This window comes from Prionailurus viverrinus, chromosome B1 (assembly GCF_022837055.1).
Source record: "Prionailurus viverrinus isolate Anna chromosome B1, UM_Priviv_1.0, whole genome shotgun sequence".
In the NCBI taxonomy this organism is placed as follows: Eukaryota; Metazoa; Chordata; class Mammalia; order Carnivora; family Felidae; genus Prionailurus; species Prionailurus viverrinus.
Genome location: NC_062564.1, coordinates 164,925,739 through 164,934,229, shown reverse-complemented (window position 1 = coordinate 164,934,229; position 8,491 = coordinate 164,925,739).

Here is an 8,491-nt window from a genome sequence, read left to right as displayed (position 1 = left end):
TGTCCCTTTTCTAGATGTCATTCTGCTTATCTGGAATGGGCTTCTCCCAATCCCTGCCTTTTGGAATCCTCTTCCTACCTGCAAGCCCATCTGCCTTGATCATCCTAGCAATGTGAGATTTTGCTCTATGTGAGGAGGACGCTTTCTTTTCTCTACTTAAATCTGCTTCCTTAATGAGCTACCTGTTTGAACTTCATTTTCTTCTTGAAGTTTCTCTAGTGGGGCCCCTGAATTGTTTCTTTCATAGTTCTGTCGTGTAGGAGTCTACTAGTAAGTGATTTCATAGACACAGAAGCGATCTCTTACACTTCTCAAAAGACACACCTATGGATTTCTATTTGATTCATTTGTTCAAGTGTTTTGTTTCAGCTCAGGTTACATACTCTTGCAGGGATGTTATTTTGCATCTCCCGAGATGCTTATTTAACAACCGGTGTTCAGTTAATGGCAGAAAAGAATGGACAAATCTCCTTCCTCCTCCAGCAAATTCTGGAGCAAATTCTGGAGCAAATTCTCCTCCAGCAAAGACACACGACAAAGAAATCTACTATGAGCCTCAAGTGCTCTATCCTGAAACTTCATAAGCATTCTGCATCCTTCTCTGTTTTTAACATCTATTTTAACATAAAAATGTGATGAAATGCTTACATGTCATGAAAGACGTGTGATACTGAATTGCCGAGTCTCCATATTCTCTGATACACTGCTGCTCAGCCCTGTTGTTTATTCCAGTTTGAGAAGCACGGCTCAATAGATGTTCAACAAATATTTATTGGATGAATATATGATATCCAAATTGGACAATACTAATACTAGGTAACTCTTTCTGGAAATTTATTATTTTGGGTCACAGTCTTCCAAGGGAGCTCACCTTTGTAGGTGGGCAAATGGAGGCTCAGGCATGTAAATGAGCATCACATTATGCTACGAGTAAATAGACTCTTAACAGCCATGCCTCCAAGGGTCTGCAGGCCTACTCCGTTCTGTGAGGATTTGCAGCACTTTCCACCCTGGGCTGTTAGTACTTGAGCAATTCCACTCGACCACTGGACCATGAGCTCCTCCCTTGCAGGACTATGTCTTGATGCCCTCTGTGCACTCGGGGATGACGACATCCCCTCCCACACAGAGGGCTTCCAGGAAATGCTAGAATGAATAAGTGAAAATGTATAAAATGGGGTGCCTGGGTGGCTCAGTCGGTTGAGTGTCCGACTTCGGCTCAGGTCATGATCTCGTGTTCCGTGAGTTTAAGCCCCGCGTCAGGCTCTGTGCTGACAGCTCAGAGCCTGGAGCCTGCTTCAGATTCTATGTCTCCTTCTCTCTCTGCCCCTCCCCCGCTCACACCCTGTCCCTCTCTCTCTCTCTCTCAAAACATAAATAAACATCAAAAAACATATTTTTAATGTATAAAATGTATTCTTGACTTTCCAGGCCTGTGTCCTAAGTAAGTCTTCTTTGTGACCTGTGCTAAAATAGTGCTCTTGATGATTAAGTTTCATTGAAAGAAAACCTAATGCTTATATTGCATTGTGAACTCATTATTTCTCAAGACTTTCTCATTGTATTTTTACTGTATTGAAAATGGTCACTCAGGCAGATCTTCTTTACTTTGGCCAACGTGACTGATTTCCTTTCAACTCTTCGAGAAACCCCCGTGTCCCAGGCCACAGTAATTGTTTCTGCTGGTCTCTGAGAAGGGGCACTTCCTGCTCTGCTGTTCCAGGAACACAACCTGCCTTGGGTCCTGTGGGGATGATCGTAATCTTACAGGTGTAAGAGTGAGTGAGTGTAAACTGGCTCCAGGTAGATATAACGAGAATCCATTGCTAACTATTTGATAGGCACAGAATGAAATTCTACAAGTTATACTGGTTTTTAAAAACAACTTTATTGAGATACAGTTCACATACCCTAAAATTCCCCTATTTAAAATATATGATTCCATGGCTTTCTGTGTATTCGTAGAGTTGTGCAACCATCACCCCCCCCCCCCCCCCCCCCCAGTTCTGGAACATTTTCATCACCCCGAAAAGAAAGTTTGTATCTCCTATCCATCACTCCCTAACCTCTCCCCAGGAAACTAGGGTGCACAATGAGAAAGCTCTGTTGCAATTACAAGAAGGTATTTTGTTTGAATATGAGCTAGTCAAGATTATTGTGTTTTCAGGTGACAGAAACCTGAATCATGCTGGCTTGGGCAAATGGGAGGATTTATTGTCTAACAGGTTCCATGGACGAATTGAACAAGCAAACTATGGGAAAGCCATACATGCAGCTGGATCTTAGAAACATAACGAGGGACTTGAACACTTGCCAAGACTGTTCTTTCTTCTCTGCCCTTCTTTTCATGTGGTCATTTTTCCCAGTGCAAAGCACTTTCTTCTGCAAGGTGGGAGACATGCACCATTTCCCTGCCTTACATTGTGTGACACCCACCACCAATGAAGCTAACTAATTACGAAGCCTAAAGCCACCAACACGGACAGAGTTCCCATGGAAGACAACAGGCCAGCCTTCAAAAGTCATTAATCTGTGGGATGGGTCTTCATCTGTGGGTGGTGCTGATATTGTGCTTCAAATTGGGTATAACTTATCAAACAGAAGCGCTGGTTGGTAAGACCCAGCATCTGGGTTGCAAATTGAAGCTATAAATGTCATAAAAATTAAGATGCATATTTACTTCACACCATGTCCTTAAAATACAATAACAATCATGATGCAGACATAAAGTATAATAAAATCTGTGTAAGAATAAAGTGAAAAACCAGGATAAAATAATCAAAGAATGTCAATGCAATCATATGATGGAGTTCTGGTCAATGACATGTAAGCGGAAGCAGTGGGTGCAACTTTGATGGAATGTCCTTCAAGGGCCATCGTTTCTCCTTCTCCTTCTCCTCTTTCCTTATTCTTGTTGGCTTGACTGAGCATATGAAGTCTGGAGCGGAAGCAGTTATCCTGGGTCATGAAGTGGGATCTGCCCATTGAGGATGGTGAGCTACAAGATAGAGCCTAGGTTCCTGATGACTGTGGAGCCATCAAACGAACCCAGGGTTACTGATGCTGACATTCATGTGAGACAGACAAAACCCCAACTTGTTGAAGGCACTGCTATTTTGGAATTTGTGCCATTTTTGGTCAAGCCTTGGGATGAATCATTGCAATGATATGTTTCCTATTGTGATAATTTCTCAATCTCAGGGGATTGTACTGGCAGGGTGGATAATAACATTTGCAGATAAAGCCTCAAAAAACCTACGTGCTCTCTATGTCCTCTTTCTCAGGAAGTCACTGGAGCAAACCAGTCAAGAGGAAGACATGGAATCCTGGGAACAGGGAGTCCAACACAGAAGAGAGATAAAAGGAGTATCTCCCATGGCGCTGATGGGAAGCTCCGAGACAAGAGCCCCGGAGAAGCCTGGAAGGCAGCCTGCCATGACTGGAGCAGAAGAGTGGAGGGAACCAGGAGAGATGATTCCAGGGGAAGAAGGGAACTGGTAGGATATCTCATGGGTTTGACTCTCAGGAAGTTTTACGACTCTGAGGATAGTTTGGGAATTATCTGTGGTTGTCACAGGTAAGTAAATGAAAAAAAATTAAATCAATCAATTATAAACTAAAGAGGACACAAAAACTATAGGAGAAATAAAATAGAATTGCAGTATTCTACAAGGCTCAGCAGTGACATGATCCTAATACAACAAACACACTGCTAACTTATGATAAGTTTGTGAAATCACTGTAACAACTGTACTGGATAGAAGGTAAGAATTATGTGTGTGTGCGTGCGTGTGTGTGTGTGTGTGTGTGTATGTATGTGTCTATGTACATAGGGAGAAGAGATTTAAGCCCCCATGTTCTACAATAAAAAAATCAACGGTGTCCAATATCTTTTAAAAAAATCAAGAAATAGAAATAGGAAAGTAAATACCAAAAAAACTAGCTAAGGAGTTGAAACTGGTTGCTTCTGAGGGATGCGGATCAAGGGTGGGGAGGGGTGCACCAGGGGAAAGATCTTTTGTCCTTACTATGTGACTCTGATTTTTAATTTTTTTTCAACGTTTTATTTATTTTTGGGACAGAGAGAGACAGAGCATGAACGGGGGAGGGGCAGGGAGAGAGGGAGACACAGAATCAGAAGCAGGCTCCAGGCTCTGAGCCATCAGCCCAGAGCCCGACGCGGGGCTCGAACTCACGGACCGCGAGATAGTGACCTGGCTGAAGTCAGACGCTTAACCGACTGTGCCACCCAGGCGCCCCATGTGACTCTTAAAAACCATATATTCTATTACTTTGATAAGAATAAAGATCAAATTAATGAAATAAAATGATTTGACTATATAATTCCTATGCTCTTTGGAGAGGTTGAGTGAGAATATTGGGAAAAAATAAGAAAAATAATCTGCAAAATAAAATCCTAGTTTAAAATGATTTATGTTGGGGCGCCTGGGTGGCTCAGTCGGTTGAGCGTCCGACTTCAGCTCAGGTCACGATCTCACGGTTCGTGAGTTTGAGCCCCGCGTCAGGCTCTGGGCTGATGGCTCAGAGCCTGGAGCCTGCTTCCGATTCTGTGTCTCCCTCTCTCTCTGCCCCTCCCCCATTCATGCTCTGTCTCTCTCTGTCTCAAAAATAAACATTAAAAAAAATTAAAAAAAAAAGATTTATGTAGCTTTGTCTTTGTTATCTATCCATAAGAAAAAATAGTTTTATCCATTCATTCATCAACAAGTGTCTATTGAGGGCCTGGCATATGCCGCGGTTCATACTGAGTGCCAGGCCTCCAAGGATGAACATGGCAGAGTGCCCACCCCCCCAGAGTGTATACTCTAATTTTGGTGCTCCTTTCTCTGTTCACTACAAAGTAACTATAGCATTGCTCTTTTCTCAGAGCCTACTTAGGCCAATCATTTTCCATATAGTAACACAAATCTTCCCAATGACTCTGCAAAGGACACTTTACAGATGAGGAAACTGATGCTCAGGAAGGTTAAATCACTTGCCTAATTTCATTGGAAATCTGGAGTCAAGATCTGAGCCGGGGAGAGACTGATTTAACAACGAATCCTCCCATCACCTTCCCTGACATCCTTGGTGTGGTTAGTGAGGAAATCAGCTTCCATCCATCCAGGGTCTGTTACACACCAGGCACTGGGCAAAGTGCTTTGCATATTTTACACTCATTTGTTTTGACCAATATCCAAGAAGACTCTTTCCTCCTTTGGTGCTGAAAATGCCAGTCACTTGCTCCCCTGGGCTGCCTTGCAGTAAGGGCACGTGGTCTAATCTCCATCAATCAGACTTTGACTTAGGAGCCAGTGATGCCAGAGGAAAAGATGGGAGCGCTTCTTTGGCAGCAGGGAAATGTGCCCCTCAGATCACCCTTCAAGAGAATCTTGCTGTGAGGAGTACAATTAGCAGACAGCCTCTGGCATCCACTGAGGCATTGATTCCATGTCTCTAACCAAGCAACTCCATTCAACAGAGGGGAAAAGGGGTGTACAGGGGGGCTGGGCTATTCCTCTCCCATGCAGGATCCTGAAACAGGCTCCTATTCCATCCGGCTGAGACTTTCGCAGAGGTCACTGCAGTCTTAGGTTCTTCTCACCCCATCCTCCCTCCCACCTGCTCTCTTTTCCTGAGTGTCAGACCTGCATCACCCTCTGAAGGATCTCTCTGCCTACCCCTGCTCCCTCCCCTGTTGTTTTTCATGAGTATTTCCCTCATAAATATCTATGGGGAAATAGGTTCTATTTATGTAAATGGGTTAGAAAAAAGCTTAGGTTGGAAAGCCACCACCACGGGGCAAAAGCGCCCGGGGTTAGCTGGCGAGATATTATAATGGAATCATGAGTAGCTTGTTACATCACCTGCAGGGAATTACTTTCCATCTGACACCAATGTACTATTGTATTTTGATCACAAACTCCGCTTGTCCCCTAGACCCTTTGCTTCTTACACACACAAGTTGATTACTATCTGATTGTTTTCTTCACGTTCACCGTGTGTGTAAGATCTTGAGCGCTCAATAAATATGGAGCTGAAACCCCTGTTTGGGGCTTTTGTCTCCTCGTAGACGTCAGCCTCTCTCATATTCAATTCTGTGTCTGCTCTCTTCCTGGACAAGCGAGCACCCCAGACGCGTAGTATGCGACAAATATCTTTCACTTCCAATTCTGTCCTGGTGTGTGCTTCCTCCCTAGGGACATTAACGGACACACCCTCTCTGGAGGTGCTGGCAGATACGACAGCCAGAAAGGGATGATCTGGGGGCCATGGTGGCTCTGATGCCGGTAGCAGGAGCAATTGCAGGATAGTTGGGTTTCCGGCATGGACATGTCAGCGGAGCAAGCTGTGGCATCATTGCCCAGGGTAGCAGAGGTTTTCTCCGCACATCAGTAATGCAGTTTGGTTTTTGGCTATTGTTTCCGGAGGGTTAGCTGTGGGCTAGTCTATGAGTGAGCTGGGATTTGAATACGGGTCGGTTTAGCTCTGAAGCCCCATTTAAAAAAAAATTTTTAAGTGTTTATTTGTGTTTAAGAGAGAAGGGGGGGGGGGGAGAGAGACAGAGAGAGGGAGGGAGGGAGGGAGAATGAGCAGGGGAGGGGCAGAGAGAGAAGGAGACACAGAATCCAAAGCAGGCTCCAGGCTCTGAGCTGTCAGCCCAACATGGAGCTCGAACCCACGGACTGTGAGATCATGACCTGAGCCGAAGTTGGACACTCAACCGACCAAGCCACCCAGGTGCTCCTAAAGCCCCACTCTTAATAACTGTATTATGGTTCCCATTTTTCCAGTTCAAACGAATGTGATGATTTTATAGGTAACCTTAGTTGAAAATCTGATAGAAGACTCTGGCGATTGAGGAGACTGATTTCCCTAGAGAGTGTTTACTGACCAAATATTCATGAGGGGCAGCGTCACAATTCCTAGAGGACAAATTAGTACAAACATCACACTCACATTTTGTAACCTGATTATTCCTCGTTCTCTTTTTTGTGCCTAGAAGGGCATAGGATGAGTGCTCAATGGCATTCCCTTAAATTTTCATACCCACTTAACCAATATGTGGGCATATTGGTTGGGGCAATGCTAGTTCTCTAATGAATAAACCCCAGCATTTCAGTGGCTTAATCACATATACCAGTTCAAGGTTGGTGTTCCCAGTCAATGGACTAGTTTTCCACCTTGTAATGAGTCAAGGACCTAAGCCCCCCTCCTCTTGTGGCTCAGTCTTTCCCTGGGGCCTCATTATCACAAGCAGAAGAGGAGAGAAGGGGAGAGGGCAGCACGTTTCAACCTCCTTGTCTGGCAGTGACACATGTCACTTGGTCACATTCCACTGATGAGAACCAGTCACACAAGACCCCGTGGAGATGCCAGAGAGCTGAGAAGTGCAGCCTCTGGCTAGCAGCTCCTTTCCAGTAACAACACTATCCTACAGACAGCGGAGGACAGACAGGAATGTCTGGTAGATAGCCAACCTTCTCTGCCATGGAGAGCTTCCACTTTGCTTCCATTCAAGGAAAGACACTTAGTCCTCCAAAGTGGAGAGAAGCAGGCAACGAGTACTCTTTCTTCACAGGGACAAGTTGAAGTCAGCTAATCTCAAGTAAAATCCAGTGCCTTAAAGACTTTGGCTAAAGCAAAGCCAAAGATCATCAGCTTCTTAGAGAACTTCATTACTTTTTTCATTTTGTTAGGGACGTGTAAACTCTCTCTTCTCATGTTTTCTAGGTAGGGAATCTGTTTATTGAATACTATCATAAACAAAGCAACCTCAATATCCATCAAAAGGGGAATGGTTAAGTAAATGATATATAATCGTCCTATGAAATAACATATGGCCATTTAAAGTCACATTGCAGAAGACTGTTTATGGACAGGAGAAAATATTCTCAATGTATTAGGCAAAAAGAAGCAAATAATCAAAGATAATTAAATAACTACTAATCAATTATTAATTAAAATGTAAAGGACTAACAGCACTATACATTTTCTGTATATGGCATACTCTATGTGTGTGTGTATATATATATATTTATGTGTATATATATATTTATATGTATATATACATGTATGTGTGTATCCATGCTGTAATAGATTGCATTATTGTTCAAAACCCTTCCTGCCTCTTTTGTACAGACTTTGCCCCACTGAGGTCGGCTTGACCACTGTATTTGCTGAGTGTGATTGTAAGAAATGTGGTTTTCCATGAGACCCACAGATAGATGCTGCTCCTTCAGCCTGAGTCCCAGATTCCTGATGATGGGAAGCCGCCGCAGCCGACCCACCATGGACATGTGATGTGAGGGAGTAATAAACATTTGTCATTGTAAAACATGAACTTGGCTTATATGAAGAAGCACAGACCCTTTTCAAAAAATCATGAGCATAATTGAGAGCTTGAAGTGACATGAAGGACTTTCTTCTTATTTTGGCTCTTCAAAGAAAATCATTTCTGTTTTTTGTTAGACCAGAAGATCTTCATTAT